Genomic DNA, 18,044 nt, shown 5'->3' with positions numbered 1-18,044 from the left:
TACTTATCCACATTTTCCATATCGCTTCCCAGGGAAGGAAGCAACCCAGGCTCAGTGAAAGAGCCTGAGAAGAGTGACAGAGCCAGGAGAGTAAGTGAGTGCTAACATTAGGAAAGGGCAGGATGCAAAGCTGGCGAGAATGAGATGCACAGGGGCTGGTGGATGATGATGGGGCAGAGATGGTGAGGAGAAGTGAAGAAGTCAGAGGATTCATAATGAGGCAAGAGACTCTCTAGAAACTAGGAACATGCAAATATCAGAACTTTCTCACTGTGAACACATTGCCCAGTGTAATGGATGCCAAGCGAGGCTGACAAGCACCCATAATGAGAACTATTCTTACAGAGGCTCTTAGGAAATTCCCATAGAACTACAGTTAGTGATAATGATTTCTTATTAGTGCCTGTTAAGACAATAATAGTTGCATGCTTGCTCTGTAACAGGCGTTAAACTGAGGGCTATGGAGGCTGCCTCACCTCATGCTCTACTAACCTAATGGAGTGGGCATATTTTACTCCATATCATAGAATGGCCACAAAGACTTGGAAAGGACAACTTGCCTAAGTTCACAGAACTAATAAATTGTGGAACCACAGTATTAACATGGGTCTGCTAGATGGCAGAATATTGTGTTTGGTAGGGGTCAGTGTATGTGGCTGAATATCCAGAATTATTTAACAAATGTTTATCCAGTACTCACTGTGGGCCAGAAAGTGCACCAAAATTAAAGAACAAAGGGGCCTTACATGCATCTAATCTTCTTATTTTGAGTGTGAAAAAACTGAGAGTTTCAGAAGTTGAGAGAATTTGTAATAAAGTGACATCCTATCTTTGTCAACTATGAATGTGAGACAAGAGCTGAAAAGAACAGAAAGAAATTATAGATCTATGGATTTTTAATGCTTATTTATTTTTGAAAGAGAGATAGAGGATGAACTGAGGACGGGCAGAGAGAGAGACATAGAATCCGAAGCAGGCTCCAGGCTCTGAGCTGTCGGCACAGAGCCCAATGCAGGGGTTGAACTCACCAACCGGGAGATCATGACCTGAGCTGAAGTCAGATGCTTAACCAACTGAACCACCCAAGTGTCCCTATGGATTTTTATTTTAAAACATTTAGGGGGTGCCTGGGTGGCTCAGTCGATTGAGCTTCCGACTTCAGCTCAGGTCATGATCTCATTGTGGGTTCGAGTACTACATTGGGCTGTGCACTGACAGTGCAGAGCCTGCTTGGGATTCTCTCTCTCTCTCTCTCTCTCTCTCTCTCTCTCTCTCTCTCTGTCCCTCTCCTGCTTGCTCTTTCTCTCAAAATAAATAAATAAATAAACTTGAGAAAAAGAAAACATTTAGATGGTGACACCATGACAGTGCAGTAGGAGACCTCAGCCTCTGCCTCCCACAAAGATCAACAATTACATAGCTATCCACAAACCAAAATAACTCTGGGGGAGCTCAGGAGTCCATTTTAGAAACCTCAGCAACACCGTAGAACAAAAAAATTGAGAATAACTGCATTTAAAGGGAAGGAAGAACAGCTCCATTCATCCTACATCATTTCACAACCTCCCACCCCACACCCCAAGGCCAGCACTGTTCTATTCTGGAGAGGAAATGCACTAGCTAGAGAAAGTTCTCTCGCTGGGAAAGGAAAAGCAGATGATCAACCAGCTTCTACAGTCTTTCCAGATACCAGCTTCTACCTCACTCCACCTAGACACCGGCAAAGCTAGATGTAGAGAGACAGTTGGGAATAAGGAAGAGCAAGGGCTACCAGTATCAGCCATGCAGCAGGAGGTTCCCAGTGACCTGCTTTGCCAAGGAGCCCAGCAGCTTTTGCCACTGAAAAACTCAATGACAAGCACAGTCGCTGTACATCACCTGCAGATTTTACAGGGTTTTCATCCCACAGGTATTTTCCAGCCACCTGATTCCTCTCCAATTCCTAGCCTGCCCACCCCCAGCAGAGCCTAGAATCCCCACTAGCAACCCCCAGCCTCTGGAGCTGTAGAAGTACAAAAGGCAAGGCTATAGTCCCTGTAGTGGGCCCTCACTCACAAGTGCATGCTTGAAGCTAGCCGCTCTGGCTGTGTACCTGCACACCCTTCCCCTGAATCCCATCACCAGTCTCCTCTGCTGTATACATGCCAGTGGGGAGATCCTGTACCTACAGGGGCACGACGGAGAGCCAAAGCCCTTGCAGCTGCTCCTGGGCCTGGATGTAGGCCTCTCATGTCACTGGCCTCCCCTCCTGGGCTTGCTTGCAACTAGCTGTGCACCTGCACCCTGCTGACCAAGTCTAATCACCGGCCTATAATGCAGTGTGTGCACCAGTGCCAAGACCCTGAGGCCATGGCTGCAGGCCTCCAGCTTTCAGTGTGCCCAAATCAGAATAAGAAAGGAAGACATAAAACCATCTTTGCTGATGACATAATCTGTGCAGAAAGAAAAACCCTACAAACCTCCACCAAAAAAACTGTTAGACTAAAGAAATTCAGTAAAGTTTCAGGATATAATATGAACATATAAAAGTCAGTTGCATTTCTATACACTAACAGTGAACTCTCTGAAAAAGAAATAATGAAAACAATCTCATTTACAATAGCACCAAAAGCAATACAGTACTTATGAATAAATTTAAGAGAGGAACTATAAGACAAAAAATATTAGACATTAATGAAAGAAATTGAAGAAGACACAAATAAATGGAAAGATATCACATGTTCATGGATCAGAAGAATTAACATTGTTAAAATGTCCATGCTACCAGGGCACCTGGGTGGCTCAGTCAGTTAAGCATCCGACTCTTGATCTCAGTTCAGGTCTTGATCTCAGGGTCATGGGTTCGGGCCCCATGTTGGGCTCTGCACTGGTGCAAAGACTACTTTTAAAAAATGCCCATACTGCATCTTTTGGGATGAGCACTGGGTGTTGTATGGAAACCAATTTGACAATAAATTTCATATATTAAAAAAAAATGCCCATACTAACAAAAGCGATCTACAAATTTAGTGTAATCCCTATGGAAATGCCAATGGTAGTTTTCACAGAAATAGAAATAGTGATCCTAAAATACATATGGGACCAAAGACCTCAAAAAGACAATGCAATCCTGAGAAAGAAGAACAAAGCTGGAGGCATCACATTTCCTGATTTCAAACTGTACTAAAAAGCTATAGTAATCAAAACAGTATGTATGGTACTGGCATAAACACAGATACATAGACTTAAAAACCATAATTGAGAGCCCAGAAATAAACACTTGCATAATACTTGACAAGGGAAGCAAGAATATCCAACAGAGAAAGGCTAGTTTCCTCAGTAAATGGTGCTGGAAAAACTGGGTGTTCACATGCAAAAGAATGAAATTGGACCCTTATCTTCAACAACCTTACAAAAATGAAAGCTAAGACCTTAAACTGTAATGCCTGGAAGAATATAGGAAAAAAGCTCCTGACATTGGTCTTAGCAATAATTGTTTTGATATGACACCAAAGCATAAGCAACAAAAGCAAAAACGAGTGGAACTACATCAAGCTACGAAGTTTCTGGACAGCAAAAGAACTAATCAACAAAATGAAAAAGCAACCTACAGAGGGTCAGAGAAAGGGTGGAAAATATTTGTCAACCATATACCTAATAAGTGGTTCATTTCTAAAATATGTAAGGAACTCAAACAACTCCAAAGCAAAAACAAACTGACCAATTAAAAAATGGTCAAAGACCCAGTCACAGAGTCACTGCTCAACAAGGACTCAGAAGCCTCCTCCTTGAGCCTTTTGCTTCCCAAGGCTCCATCCCCACACCCACCTTCTCCCACCATTTTTCCACTGTTGCCACTGAGGAAAAGGAATCCTATAGAATATCCACTATCCAAAACCTTCACTCTTTTGATCCCTTTACTGATACAAGTAAGAGTGATGATCTGCTTCCTACTGGCACTGAGGATTATATCCTCAGAATTCAACAGAGAGGGGTGCCTGGGTAGCTCAGTCAGGTAAGACACCGACTTGATTTCAGCTCGGGTCATGATCTTAAGGTCCTGGGATAGAGCCACTTGTCAGCTCTGCACTGAGTGTGGAGCCTGCTTGGAATTCTCTCTCTGTGCGTCTCTTTCTCAATAAATAAATAAACATTTAAAAATCTATATTAAAAAGGAATTCAACAGAGCAACAACAGGAAGACCCCTAGTACTGTCTAAGGGATCACTAATGATTATGATAAAAAGAAACTAGTGGGGTGCCTGGGTGGCTCAGTCAGTTGAGCCACCAACTTTGGCTCAGGTCATGATCTTGCGGTCTGTGAGTTCAAGCCCCGCATCAGGCTCTGTGCTGACTGCTTGGAGCCTGGAGTCTGCTTCAGATTCTGTGTCTCCCTCTCCCTCCGTCCCTCCCCAACTCACGCTCTGTCTCTCTCTGTCTCTCAAAAATGAATAAACTTAAAAAAATAAAAAATAAATAAAAAGAAACTAATGAAAGCATTTAAGAAGAAACTTGCCTGCAATGGTACTATAAGTGAGCTTCCAGAATATGGAGAAGTAATTCAGCTACTGGGAGACCAATACAAGTATATATGCCAGTTCCTCCCTCACAGAGATTGGACTGGCTAAGGACGACCAGCTGAAGTTTCATGGGTTTTAAGTGCTTTTGGCTCACTGAAGCTTAAGTGAGGATTTCCTTGCAATGAGTAGAATTTCCCTTCTATCCCATGTCACAAGTTTGAAAACCTCACAGCTTGTATAATGTAACCATTTGGGGTCTGCTTTTAACTTGGACTAGTGTAACTCCTTCATCCGATAAACTGAAAAGAGCCATGCTGTCTAGTCTTGAAGTCCCTCATTTAAACAGAGGTCAAGCAGTAGGCGTCTGGCAGTATCTGGCCTGAAACCAAGCAGTAATGTGATGTTTCAGTCAAGCCCAAAGCCCCAAGATCACAGTAGGCTACATCTGGCCAGAAGCTCATCAGCTCTCCCTCTTCAGAGTTCCCTAACCTAAGAGAATGTCACCACCTGAACAGCCCGCGGCAGAGCTGGGAGGACAGGATGAGGTAAGACATCGGTGGCAGTCGTGCTGCTAGAGGGAGTCCTTGGTAGTCAAAGAAAGATCCCTGGTGTCTTCAACCTGCTGTGGACAGGGCTTAGAGTCACCATCTTCTTTCTAGTGAAGTGTGATAGGACATCTGGCTTGCCACCAAGGTTTTTTTGACCAGACATATCCGTAGCTAATTGACATCCAAATACCAGAATGTGAGGACAACCTCCTATCAGAGTTAAACTTCTGACCAGGGAACAAATTTCAAACTGATGTATCAGTCATGTAGCTGGCTGTAGACCTTGCAACTTACTAGCAAAAGCTACCCAATGTCATGTGAAGTAACACGCTGGTTTTTTATTTAACTTTTCTTCAGTTTTAATGTTATGTAATGTATTTAACCCCCTACTTAAACAAAACTTGCTTTCAGAAACAAAAAATTAAATTAAATTAAAAAATGGCCAGAGAAATGGAGTGTGGAGAAAAGGGAACACTGGTGCACTGTTGGTAGGAATGTAAATTGGTATAGACACTATGAAAAACAGTATCCAAAAATTAAAAATAGAACTACCATATGCTCCAGCAATCCCAGCTCTAGGTATATATATATACACAGGAAATGAAACCACTATCTCAAAGAGAAATCTGCACTCCCATGTTTATTGCAGCATTATTCACAATAGCCAAGATATAGAAATAATCGAAGTGTCTATCAACAGATGAATGGATAAAGATGTGAGATAGATACAGATGTATAGACATACACATAATTGCATATTATTCATCCATGAGAAAGAAGGAAATCCTGCCATTTGTGATAAGATGGATAAATCTTGAGGGTAATTATGCTAAGTGACATAAGTCAGACAGAGAAAGACAATACCGTATGATCTCACTCACATGTGGAATCTAAGAAACACTGAACTCATAAAAACAGAGAGTTGGATGGTAGTTGCCAAGGGCCAAGGGACTGGGGAAATGTAGAGATGTTGGTTAATGGGTATATACTTCTAGTTATAAGATGAATAAATTTCAGGGATCTAAGGTACAGCATGGTCACTGTAGCTAACAATACTGTATTGTATACTTGGAAGTTGCTCTGACAGTAGAATCTTAATGTTCTCGCCATAACAACCAAATATGAGGTGATAGATGTGTTAAAAAAACTTACCATGGAAAACATTTTGCGGTATTATACATGCTTCAAACCATCACACTGAATACCTTAAACTTCTACAATTTTATATGTCAATGAATAAATTCTGGAGATCTAATGTACAGCATGATGATTACAGTTAACAATACTGTATTTTTTACTGAAAGTTGCTAAGAGAGTGAATCTTAATTGTTCTCACCATACGCACATACATACAAAGACAATTGTGTGATGTGATGGAAATGTTAACTAATTCTACTGTGGTGATCATCTTGCAATATATAAGTGTATCAAATGAACACATTGTATACCTTAAACTCACACAATGCTATTATATAAATTATATCTCAATAAAGCTGGGGGGAAAAAACTCAAAAGATCAGACATGTAAATATTCCTTAGAAGTTACTCCCTCTTCTGTTCAGTTAGTCACTTAGGATGAATATGAATTAAAGGAAAATTTGAATCAAGGAAAAGTGAAGTGGGATTAACTTTTCCTCCCCACCAAAACCTGCTTCCAGGGTGAAGTCTGTGGCTTCTATGCCTTTTTGTCTTTGCATTTTCACGGTATGCTGTTAGGTACCTTTCCTGGAATTATCCTTCAATGTGTTTATAATGACTGTTCATAGACTGCTTGGAGACTGGTCTAATTAAATATGGCAACTGAAAGAAGCAGGACTTCCCCAACAAAGGACATGTGGCTTTTAACTGGAGTCTGGGAGACTGTAAGCATTCCGCACTTTGGCCCACCAAAAACTTGGAATGTGCCATTACAATGGCACCACATGAGATGTATTCACTGAATTAACATCTGGGTATGGTTATCAGTTTGTTTTCATCTGGAATATTCATTTTTAAAGTTTGGCCCAAGCTTCCCATTTATTTTTCAGAAGGTATATAAGGTTCCAAATACTTTAAGCAATCCGTGGCAGGCGTCAACCTGGCTCAATTTTTGGAAAGGACTCACAACAGAAAAACCCTGTGAGCAAAGTCACATTCACGTAATTCGGGCAGATTGCTGTGGGGAGGGGAATCAGGTTGATACTAATTACATAGCAAGGGTGTTCTTTCTAGAACCCACAAAAGTAAACTTGAATCCAGTTCCAGGAATCCTCGTCGATTTCTGTCATGTAGCCTGACTAACAAGCCATGAATCATGGGAGGGCTACAGCCATGATGATTCTTATTTTTAGCCAGTACGGAACCAATGCTGGTGATAATGAGCAGCCATTTTCAAAGTATATTCCGTAGAAAGTTGATAGGAAATTAATATGGAAAAATAACTTTAAAACATGTCTTGCAGGCAAGTAAGTTTGACAAATGCCAAGTGAAATTGAAGGTAAATGAGTTGTCTGTGACAATATTTTAGAATGTTCAATGGTCTATTGTGCCTCTCCAAACTTATTTGAATATACACTTTCCCCCACCTCCCCGACCCGCACGCCCAAGGATCCTGGCTTCATTTTTCCTTTGCAGTGTGTCTGTTCCCCTGAAGGGCCGATCACCATCCACTCTAACATTCAGCTTTCTCATTTCCAAAATAGAGTAACACTTATTTTTATGGGTTTAATATGGGGATTGAGTAAAAGTTTACATACATATGTATTGCCTTGTAAATGACAAAGTATACAAATGGCTGTTTTCAGGCCTGGGCATATCTGGTGATAAAGACTAATATGTACATATCTCTTCACACCTTTTGCTCTGTTTAAACATATCTGTAGCCCTTCCCAGCTTGAAAGCATGAGTATCATATCTTTCTTGGGCAACCTCATCTCTGATTATGCTACTTTGATCTCTGGTTCTTACAATTCTATCCATGGCCTCATTATTGCATCTGTTGCACCCAGTGCTAATATATACATATTCACAGCATTTTCCCAAACGTGAAACTTGGGGGAAACACAGGATTAAACAATGGTCAACAGATGTTACACATTTCATTTCAGCAGGATGTCTCAGAGCCTTCGTTATGTATGGCATTATGCCCCTCTAAGAAGGATCTATAACTTACAGCATATTTTCCAAATTTATTTTACAATGGAACTTCACTTTTCTTGCGGTGTATGTGGGTCCCAGTGGGCTACAGAACACACATTTGGAAATGCTACTGTATAGGCTTGATGGAAATGAAATGGCTCCACAGCTAAAGACAAGGAGAATCTCAGAGACCATATCCCCAGTAATCTCACACTGTCCTCTGACACTGATCAGAGGTTAGGAATGACATTTAAACTTAAGTGTGAAGTTATGGGAGCCAAATGTACCTACAGCACCCAGTTTACTTACATTAGCATAAAAATCATTTTGATAATATCACAGCTAAAAAATTTCACAGACAGCAAAATCTTGAGTAACTTAAATTTTCCTGAACATATTGAATTTTCTGGCTAAATTATTAGCCAGAACTAATTAGCTAGAACTAAATTCTAGTTAATTTAGGCTAAAAATATTTATAAAATCTATAGGTATACTTTTGGACTTTGTCAATTCAGTAAGTAAACACAATTGAAGCATGTTTTAATGTTTGAGGTTTTTTATTTGTGCAGAATGTGTATTATCCAGTGATTATAATACCATCCTACACAAGTAGAAGATTCTGGGGTTTTGTCTTCAATCTTTTCTTTTTTTTTTTTTTTTAATTTTTTTTTTCATCGTTTTTTATTTATTTTTGGGACAGAGACAGAGCATGAACGGGGGAGGGGCAGAGAGAGAGGGAGACACAGAATCGGAAACAGGCTCCAGGCTCCGAGCCATCAGCCCAGAGCCTGACGCGGGGCTCGAACTCACGGACCGCGAGATCGTGACCTGGCTGAAGTTGGACGCTTAACCGACTGCGCCACCCAGGCGCCCCTGTCTTCAATCTTTTCTGATCTACAACATATCCTAGAAGCTTTGTTGTTGTTGTTGTTGTTGTTTTACATTACCAAAAGTTTGTTTTCTGGACATATGCATTATATCTTAGGGTTTTAGGAAGGCCAATAATTATCTTAACACCCATATTCTATTACTAATAATTATAACTTAAAATTTTTTATATATTTATTTATTTTTGAGAGAGTATGAACATGGGAGGGGCAGAAAGAGGAGGGAAACAGAGGATCCGAAGCAGGCTCCATGCAGACAGCACAGAGCCCAATGTGGGGCTCGAACTCATAAACCGAGAGATCATGACCTGAGCCGAAGCCAGGCGCTCAACCGACTGAGCCACCAGGTGCTCCAATAATTATAACTTTTTAAGCTAACAACTTAACGGAAGCAATTACCATTCCAGAAACAATTCATATTCTATTATTAATAAAACTGCAACATTGATGGTCTTTGTATAGGGTAGCTCTCTACACCACAAGACCCTCCTCCTCTCTCACTACATCCCAAAACCATAGATGACAGGGACAGGCTGAATATCAGTCCCAAGCTTGTTCAATCAGATTCCTTCTTGTTGGAATTTGGAAATGGAATATACAATTTTGAGTGCCTGCACTTCAAGGTAGTATTTATTTTGGGTCAAGGGAAGCCATAGTTCCATAAGCCAATGAGAGCAAATGATTTATCTATTATGACACAGGTTCAACCACCACAATAAAGACAAAAATAAAATGGCTTAAATAAGATAGAAGATCTTGTTTTTCTCTCCCAGGTAATAGTTGGAACGAAAATTGTCCACACTTGATATAGCAAAACCTCATTGCTGGGGACACAGGCTCCTTGGAGTTTGTGGCCTCCTCCTTAGGGTTGTGTGGTCCAAAATAGCTCTCTACTATATACATCCATCAGAAGAAGGATGGAGTAAGGAACATGCCCCCTTAGGGTCACAAAGTTGCATACAACACTTCCACATCAAACCAGAAGTTGGTCACATGGCCACACCCAGTTACAAGAGTGTCTAGAAAATATTATCTTTTGCTGGAAGGCCATGAGTTCGCCTCAATGCTAGGGTTCTGTTATTAAAAGGAAAAAAGAAAAATGGATGTTGGAGATTCTGTGATTTCCCAGTTCCTGGACACCCATCTGTCCTTACTGCAATAGAAACTAGGTTCTATGAAATTCTTCTGTAGCCTTTCAACAAGCCCTATTGTTTCTAGAGCTAGATTGACTTGGTTATTTTTCTTGCAACTGAAACAATGCAGATAACATTTATTGCATTTATTGAGAGCTCACAATGTGCCAAGGGCTTTATGTGGATTATCTTATTTAAACATCGTAGCAATCCTACTAGGTAATTACTGTTTTTTCTCAGTTTTACACCTGAGGAAAATAAAAGGCTTGGGAAGGTCTCACAGATAGCAGGTGGCAGAGAATCATTTGAACCTGAATCTTAAGCCTTGCCCCATGTTGCTGCTCTTCATCACCACCAAGGTCAGGAATGAACATGTGCACCTACAGGGTGAGGCCAGGGCAGGGCTGGGGCCTGGGCCTGAGCTGACTCACTAAAATGAGGCAGGTACCAAGGAATCACATGCAGCAATGTGACCTGGGAAGGAGCTCGGCAGGAGGCAGAAACTCAGTGTCTGGGATGAGCAGTTGAGTACGTTAATCTGAATTATTGGGGGTGTCCACTGGGCACAGGGATGATGGATCTTAGAGCAGGCAGGCAGACTGGCAGATGAACAGCAGTGGATAAACTCACCAATAGGATTCCTCAACACTAACATTAGAACCCTGAGAAGAGCTGTTACAGACCCCATGTTTGTGTCCTTCCCAAATTCATATTTTGAAACCCTAACCCCAGTGACGATATTCAGAGATGGGGCCTTTGGGAGGAAATTAAGTCATGAGAGTGTGGCTCTTATGATGGGATTAGTGCCCTCTCAGAAGAGGCACGAGAGAGCTTGCCTCTCTGCTCTCCACCAGGTGAAGATGCAAGGACGCTGCCGTCTGCAAACAAGGAACAGGCCATCACCAAGAACCCTTTGTGGCCTTCATAATTGTGAGAAACAAGAGTCTGCTGTTTAAGGCACCCAGTCTGTGGTAACTTGGTACAACAGCCCAAACAGCCTGAGACAAGGGCCTCTTAAAGGCCTGGCAGAGACTGCCAACTAGACAGTCCTTTACCCCTTCTAGGGAAAGGAAGGGCTCCACTTAGCATGTTAACTACATCCTGATTGATTGCAGTTTTGTGCTGAGCACACTCACCTCTGACTCCTAAGAGAGGTCTGACCCGATGACTCATTGCCTAGAGGCTTGTCTATCATGACACCTTCTGTCCTTGTGTGGCTCAAACAACATGGAACCAGTGCTGCTGTTGGAATTAAAGCAAGGACAAGATTACTGGAGAAGATGGCAGCATAGGAGGACGCTGAGCTCACCTCATCCTGCTGATCGCTTAGATTCCACCCACATCTTCCTAAATAACCCAGAAAACTGCCAGAAGACTAGTAGAACAGAGTCTCTGGAGCCAAGTGCAGATGAGAGGCCCATGGAAGAGGGTAGGAAGGGCGGAGGGTGGTGCGCGCCACACAAATTGGTGGGAGGGAGCCGGGGCAGTGGAGGGGCAGCCCCCCCGGCAAGGGAGAGCCACCCAGTCTGACTTGCAAAAGCAGAGGGGCTGGACGGAGTGTGTTCTGACAGCCAGCAGGACTTAACATCTGGAATGTTATAAGTCAACAGCTCTGCTCAGAGAGCGGGAGGACAAGAGGACACCGTCAGGGAGAGGTGTTGAGCCCTGGAAGACAGAGCTCAGCTTGGCGGGAAACAAAGGTGCTGTGAAGCGCCATCTCCCTCTCCCATCCCCCAGCAAAAATTCCAAAGGGAACCAGTTCACCGAACTTGCTTGCACCACGCAAACACCCAACTCTGTGCTTCTGTGGATCCATCCCCCTGACGGGTCAGCCTCCCTCCCAATGCTGCAGGGCCCCTCCCACAGGGGACTACCGATGGCAAAGTGAGCTGAGCCTGCCCCTCCCACCCCTGTGCACCTTGCGGATCCACCCTGGCTAATACGCCAGATCCCATCGAAGTAGCACCACAAGCCTGGCAGTGTGCAAGTAGCCCAGACAGGGGCCACACCACTCCACAGTGAGTCCTGCCCCTGGGAGAGGGGAAGATAAGGTACACACCAGTCTGACTGTGGCCTCAGTGGTGGCCTGGGGACAGACATCAGGTCTGACTTCAGCCCCGCCCTCCAACACAAGTTACTCCAGACAGCACAGGGGAAGTTCCCTGCAGCTTGGAACCACTGCAGGAACTACCCAAAATGATGAAAGAGAATAATTTTCCTCAAAAGAAATTCCAGGAAGTAGAGACAGCTAACGAATTGATCAAAAATGATTTAAGCAATATAACGGAACAAGAATTTAGAATAATAGTCATAAAATTAATCGCTGGGCTTGAAAAAAGTATAGAGGACATGAGACAATCTATTGCTACAGAGATCAAGGGACTAAGAAATAGTCATGAGGAGCTAAAAAAATGCTATAAATGAGGTGCAAAATAAAATGGAGACAACCACAGCTCAGATTGAAGAGGCAGAGAAGAGAACAGGTGAATTAGAAGATAAAATTATGGAAAAAGAGGGAGCTGAGAAAAAGAGAGATAAAAAAATCCAGGAGTATGAGGGGAGAATTAGAGAACTAAGTGATGCAATCAAACGCAACAATATCCATATAATAGGAATTCCAGAAGAGGAAGAGAGAGAGAAAGGGGCTGAAGGTGTACTTGAACAAATCATAGCTGAGAACTTCCCTGATGTGAGGAGGGGAAAAGGCATTGAAACCCAAAAGGCACAAAGAACTCCCTTCAGATGTAACGTGAATCGATCTTCTGCATGGCATATCATAGTGAAACTGGCAAATACAAGGATAAAGAGAAAATTCTGAAAGCAGCTAGGGATAAACATGCTCTAACATATAAAGGGAGGCCAATAAGACTAGTGACAGACCTATCTACTGAAATTTGGCAGGCCAGAAATGAATGGCAGGAAATCCTCAATGTGATGAACAGAAAAAATATGCAGCCGAGAATCCTTTATCCAGCAAGTCTGCCATTCAGAATAGAAGCAGAGATAAAGGTTTTCCCAAACAAACAAAAACTGAAGGAATTCGTCACCACTAAACCAGCCCTACAAGAGACCCTAAGGGGGATTTTGTGAGTGAAATGTTACAAGGACCACAAAGTGCCAGAGACATCACCTGCATGAAACCTACAGACATCACAATGACTCTAAACCCATATCTTTCTATAATAACACTGAATGTAAATGGACTAAATGCTCCAACCCAAAGACATAGGGCATCAAAATGGATAAAAAAACAAGACTCATCTATTTGCTGTCTACAAGAGACTCAGTTTAGACCTGAGGACACCTTCAGAATGAAAGTGAGGGGATGGAGAACTATCTATCATGCTACTGGAAGTCAAAAGAAAGCTGGAATAGCCATACTCACATCAGACAAACTAGACTATAAATTAAAGGCCATAACAAGAGATGAAGAAGGGCATTATATAATAATTACCGGGTCTATCCATCAGGAGGAGCTAACAATTATAAATGTCTATGTGCCAAATACAGGAACCCCCAAATATATAAAGCAATTAATCACAAACGTAAGCAACCTTATTGATAAGAATGTGGTAATTGCAGAGGACTTTAATACGCCACTTACAGTAATGGATAGATCATCTAGACACAGGATCAATAAAGAAACAAGGGCCCTGAATGATACATTGGAACAGATGGACTTGACAGATATATTTAGAACTCTGCAATCCAAAGCAACAGAATATACTTTCTTCTCAAGTGCACATGGAACATTCTCTAAGATAGATCACATACTGGGTCACAAAACAGCCCTTCATAAGTATAAAAGAATTGAGATCATACCATGCACACTTTCAGACCACAATGCTATGAAAGTTGAAATCATGGGGCGCCTGGGTGGCGCAGTCGGTTGGGCGTCCGACTTCAGCCAGGTCACGATCTCGCGGTCCGTGAGTTCGAGCCCCGCGTCGGGCTCTGGGCTGATGGCTCGGAGCCTGGAGCCTGTTTCCGATTCTGTGTCTCCCTCTCTCTCTGCCCCTCCCCCGTTCATGCTCTGTCTCTCTCTGTCCCAAAAATAAATAAAAAAAAAAAAAAAAAAAAAAGAAAGTTGAAATCAACCACAGGAAAAAGTCTGGAAAGGCTCTAAAAGCATGGAGGTTAAAGAACACCCTACTAAAGAATGAATGGGTCAACCAGGCAATTAGAGAAGAAATTAAAAAATATATGGAAACGAATGAAAATGAAAATACACCAATCCAAACACTTTGGGATGCAGTGAAGGCAGTCCTGAGAGGAAAATACATTGCAGTCCAGGCCTATCTCAAGAAACAAGAAAAATCCCAAATACAAAATCTAACAGCACACCTAAAGGAAATAGAAGCAGAGCAGCAAAGACACCCCAAACCCAGCAGAAGAAGAGAAATAATAAAGATCAGAGCAGAAATAAACAAAATAGAATCTAAAAAAACTGTAGAGTAGGTCAATGAAACCAAGAGTTGGTTTTTTGAAAAAATAAACCAAATTGATAAACCTCTAGCCAGGCTTCCAAAAAAGAAAAGGGAGATGACCCAAATAGATAAAATCATGAATGAAAATGGAATTACTACAACCAATCCCTCAGAAATACAAGCAATTATCAGGGAATACTATGAAAAATTATATGCCAACAAAATGGACAACCTGGAAGAAATGGACAAATTCCTAAGCACCCACACACTTCCAAAACTCAAACAGGAAGAAATAGAAAAGTTGAACAGACCCATAAGCAGTGAAGAAATTGAATCGGTTATCAAATATCTCCCAACAAATAAAAGTCCAGGACCAGATGGCTTCCCAGGGGAACTCTACCAGACATTTAAAGCAGAGATAATACCCATCCTTCTCAAGCTGTTCCAAAAAATAGAAAGGGAAGGAAAACTTCCAGACTCATTCTATGAAGCCAGCATTACTTTGATTCCTAAACCAAATAGAGACCCAGCAAAAAAAGAGAACTACGGGCCAATATCCCTGATGAATATGGATGCAAAAATTCTCAATAAGATACTAGCAAATTGAATTCAACAGCATATAAAAAGAATTATTTACCATGATCAAGTGGGATTCATTCCTGGGCTGCAGGGCTGGTTCAACATTCACAAATCAATCAATGTGATACATCACATTAATAAAAGAAAAGTAAAAACCATATGATCCTGTCAATCGATGCATAAAAAGCATTTGACAAAATTCAGCATCCTTTCTTAATAAAAACCCTCGAGAAAGTCGGGATAGAAGGAACATACTTAAACATCATAAAAGCCATTTATGAAAAGCCCACAGCTAATATCATCCTCAATGGGGGAAAACTGAGAGTTTCCCCCCGAGATCAGGAACACGACAGGGATGTCCACTCTCACTGCTGTTGTTTAACATAGTGTTGGAAGTGCTAGATCAGACAACAAAAGGAAATCGAAGGCATCAAAATTGGCAAAGATGAGTCAAGCTTTCATTTTTTTGCAGATGACATGATACTATACATGGAAAACCCGACAGACTCCACCAAAAGTCTGCTAGAACTGATACATGAATTCAGCAAAGTCGCAGGATACAAAATGAATGTACAGAAATCAGTTGCATTCTTATATACTAATAATGAAGCAACAGAAAGACAAATAAAAACACTGATCCCATTCACAATTGCACCAAGAAGCATAAAATACCTAGGAATAAACCTAACCAAAGATATAAAAGATCTCTATGCTGAAAACTATAGAAAGCTTATGAAGGAAATTGAAGAAGATATAAAGAAATGGAAAAACATTCCGTGCCCATGGATTGGAAGAATAAATATTGTTAAAATGTCAATACTACCCAAAGCAATCTACACATTCAATGCAATCCCAATCAAAATTGCACCAGCATTCTTCTTGATGCTAGAACAAGCAATCCTAAAATTTGTATGGAACCACAAAAGACCCTGAATAGCCAAAGTAATATTGAAGAAGAAAACCAAAGTGGGAGGCATCACAATCCCAGACTTTAGCCTCTACTACAAAGCTGTAATCATCAAGACAGCATGGTATTGGCACAAAAACAGACACATAGACCAATGGAATACAATAGAGACTCCAGAATTGGACCCACAAATGTATGGCCAATTAAACTTTGACAAAACAGGAAAGAATATCCAATGGAAAAAAGACAGTCTCTTTGACAAATGGTGCTGGGAGAACTGGACACAACATGCAGAAGAATGAAACTAGACCACTTTCTTACACCATTCACAGAAATAAACTCAAAATGTATGAAGGACCTGAATGAGAGACAGGAAACCATCAAAACCCTAGAGGAGAAAGCAGAAAAAAATCTCTCTGACCTCAGTCTCAGCAATTTCTTACTTGACACATCCCCAAAGGCAAGGGAATTAAAAGCAAAAATGAACTATTGGGACCTCATCAAGATAAAAAGCTTCTGCACTGCAAAGGAAACCATCAACAAAACTAAAAGGCAACCGACAGTATGGGAAAAGATATTTGCAAATGACATATCGGACAAGGGCTAGTGTCCAAAAGAACTCACCAAACTCCACACCCGAAAAACAAATAATCCAGTGAAGAAATGGGCAGAAGACATGAATAGACACTTCTCTAAAGAAGACATCCTGATGGCCAACAGGCACATGAAAAGATGCTCAACATCACTCCTCATCAAGGAAATACAAATCAAAACCACACTCAGATACCACCTCATGCCAGAATGGCTAAAATGAACAAATCAGGAGACTACAGATGCTGGAAAGGATGTGGAGAAATGGGAACCCTCTTGCACTGTGGGTGGGAATGAAAATGGGTACAACCGCTCTGGAAAACAGTGTGGAGGTTCCTCAAAACATTAAAAATAGATCTACCCTATGACCCAGCAATAGCTCTGCTAGGAATTTACCTAAAGGATACAGGAGTGCTGATGCATATGGGCACTTGTACCCCAATGTTTATAGCAGCACTCTCAACAATAGCCAAATTATGGAAAGAGCCGAAATGTCCATCAACTGATGAATGGATAAAGAAATTGTGGTTTATATACACAATGGAGTACTACGTGGCAATGAGAAAGAATGAAATATGGCCTTTTGTAGCAACATGGATGGAACTGGAGAGTGTTATGCTAAGTGAAATAAGTCATACAGAGAAAGACAGATACCATATGGTTTCACTCTTATGTGCATCCTGAGAAACTTAACAGAAGACATGGGGGAGGCAAAGGAAAAAAAAAAGGTTAGAGAGGGAGGGAGCCAAAACATAGGAGACTCTTAAAAACTGAGAACAAACTGAGTGTTGATGGGGGGTGGGTTAGGACTATTGAGGAGGGCACCTATTGGGATGAGCACTGGGTGTTGTATGGAAACCAATTTGACAATAAATTTCATATTTAAAAAAAAATAAAAAATAAAGCAAGGACAACTTCCACAAAGCAGCTCATATGACTCAACAGGAGAAGGTGCTTTGGATGAAAGGTCTTCCCCCTGGCTTTGACCAGTAAACAGACAACACACACCCTAATTAATATAGCGTCAAAATGAACGGTGCTTACCTTTTCATAGCAGAATAATTGGATGACTCTCGATGACATCTTGAGTTTAAGGAATGAAAGTTCCAGGAATCACAGATTCTAGAGGTGGTACACCTGAGAGGAATCACATGAATTGATCTAAAAGCAAAAATTCTGAAGTTTCCAAAGAGAGATGAGTCAACTTAGTTTCAAATCATTCAGATTGCCAATCTTCTTTCTGTATTATTTCTACCATTTTTCTGCTGGACTCAGAGGTTTCTTGCCTTCTCAGCTGCACATGTGTCTCTAACAGCAGATGCCAGCTCAATATATTCAGAAATAAGTAGCATTTTCT

General features: G+C 41.4%; 1 pseudogene; it reads left to right on the top strand.

Annotated features, from left to right (window-relative positions):
- The first annotated feature begins 2,061 nt into the window (after positions 1-2,061).
- Positions 2,062-4,811, top strand: LOC109271407 (eukaryotic translation initiation factor 1-like; annotated as a pseudogene).
- Positions 4,812-18,044: the final 13,233 nt, after the last annotated feature.

Source organism: Panthera pardus, unplaced genomic scaffold (genome assembly GCF_024362965.1).
Source record: "Panthera pardus isolate Hobbes unplaced genomic scaffold, ASM2436296v1 HiC_scaffold_17, whole genome shotgun sequence".
In the NCBI taxonomy this organism is placed as follows: domain Eukaryota; kingdom Metazoa; phylum Chordata; class Mammalia; order Carnivora; family Felidae; genus Panthera; species Panthera pardus.
This window is presented reverse-complemented; position numbering and strand designations above follow the sequence as displayed.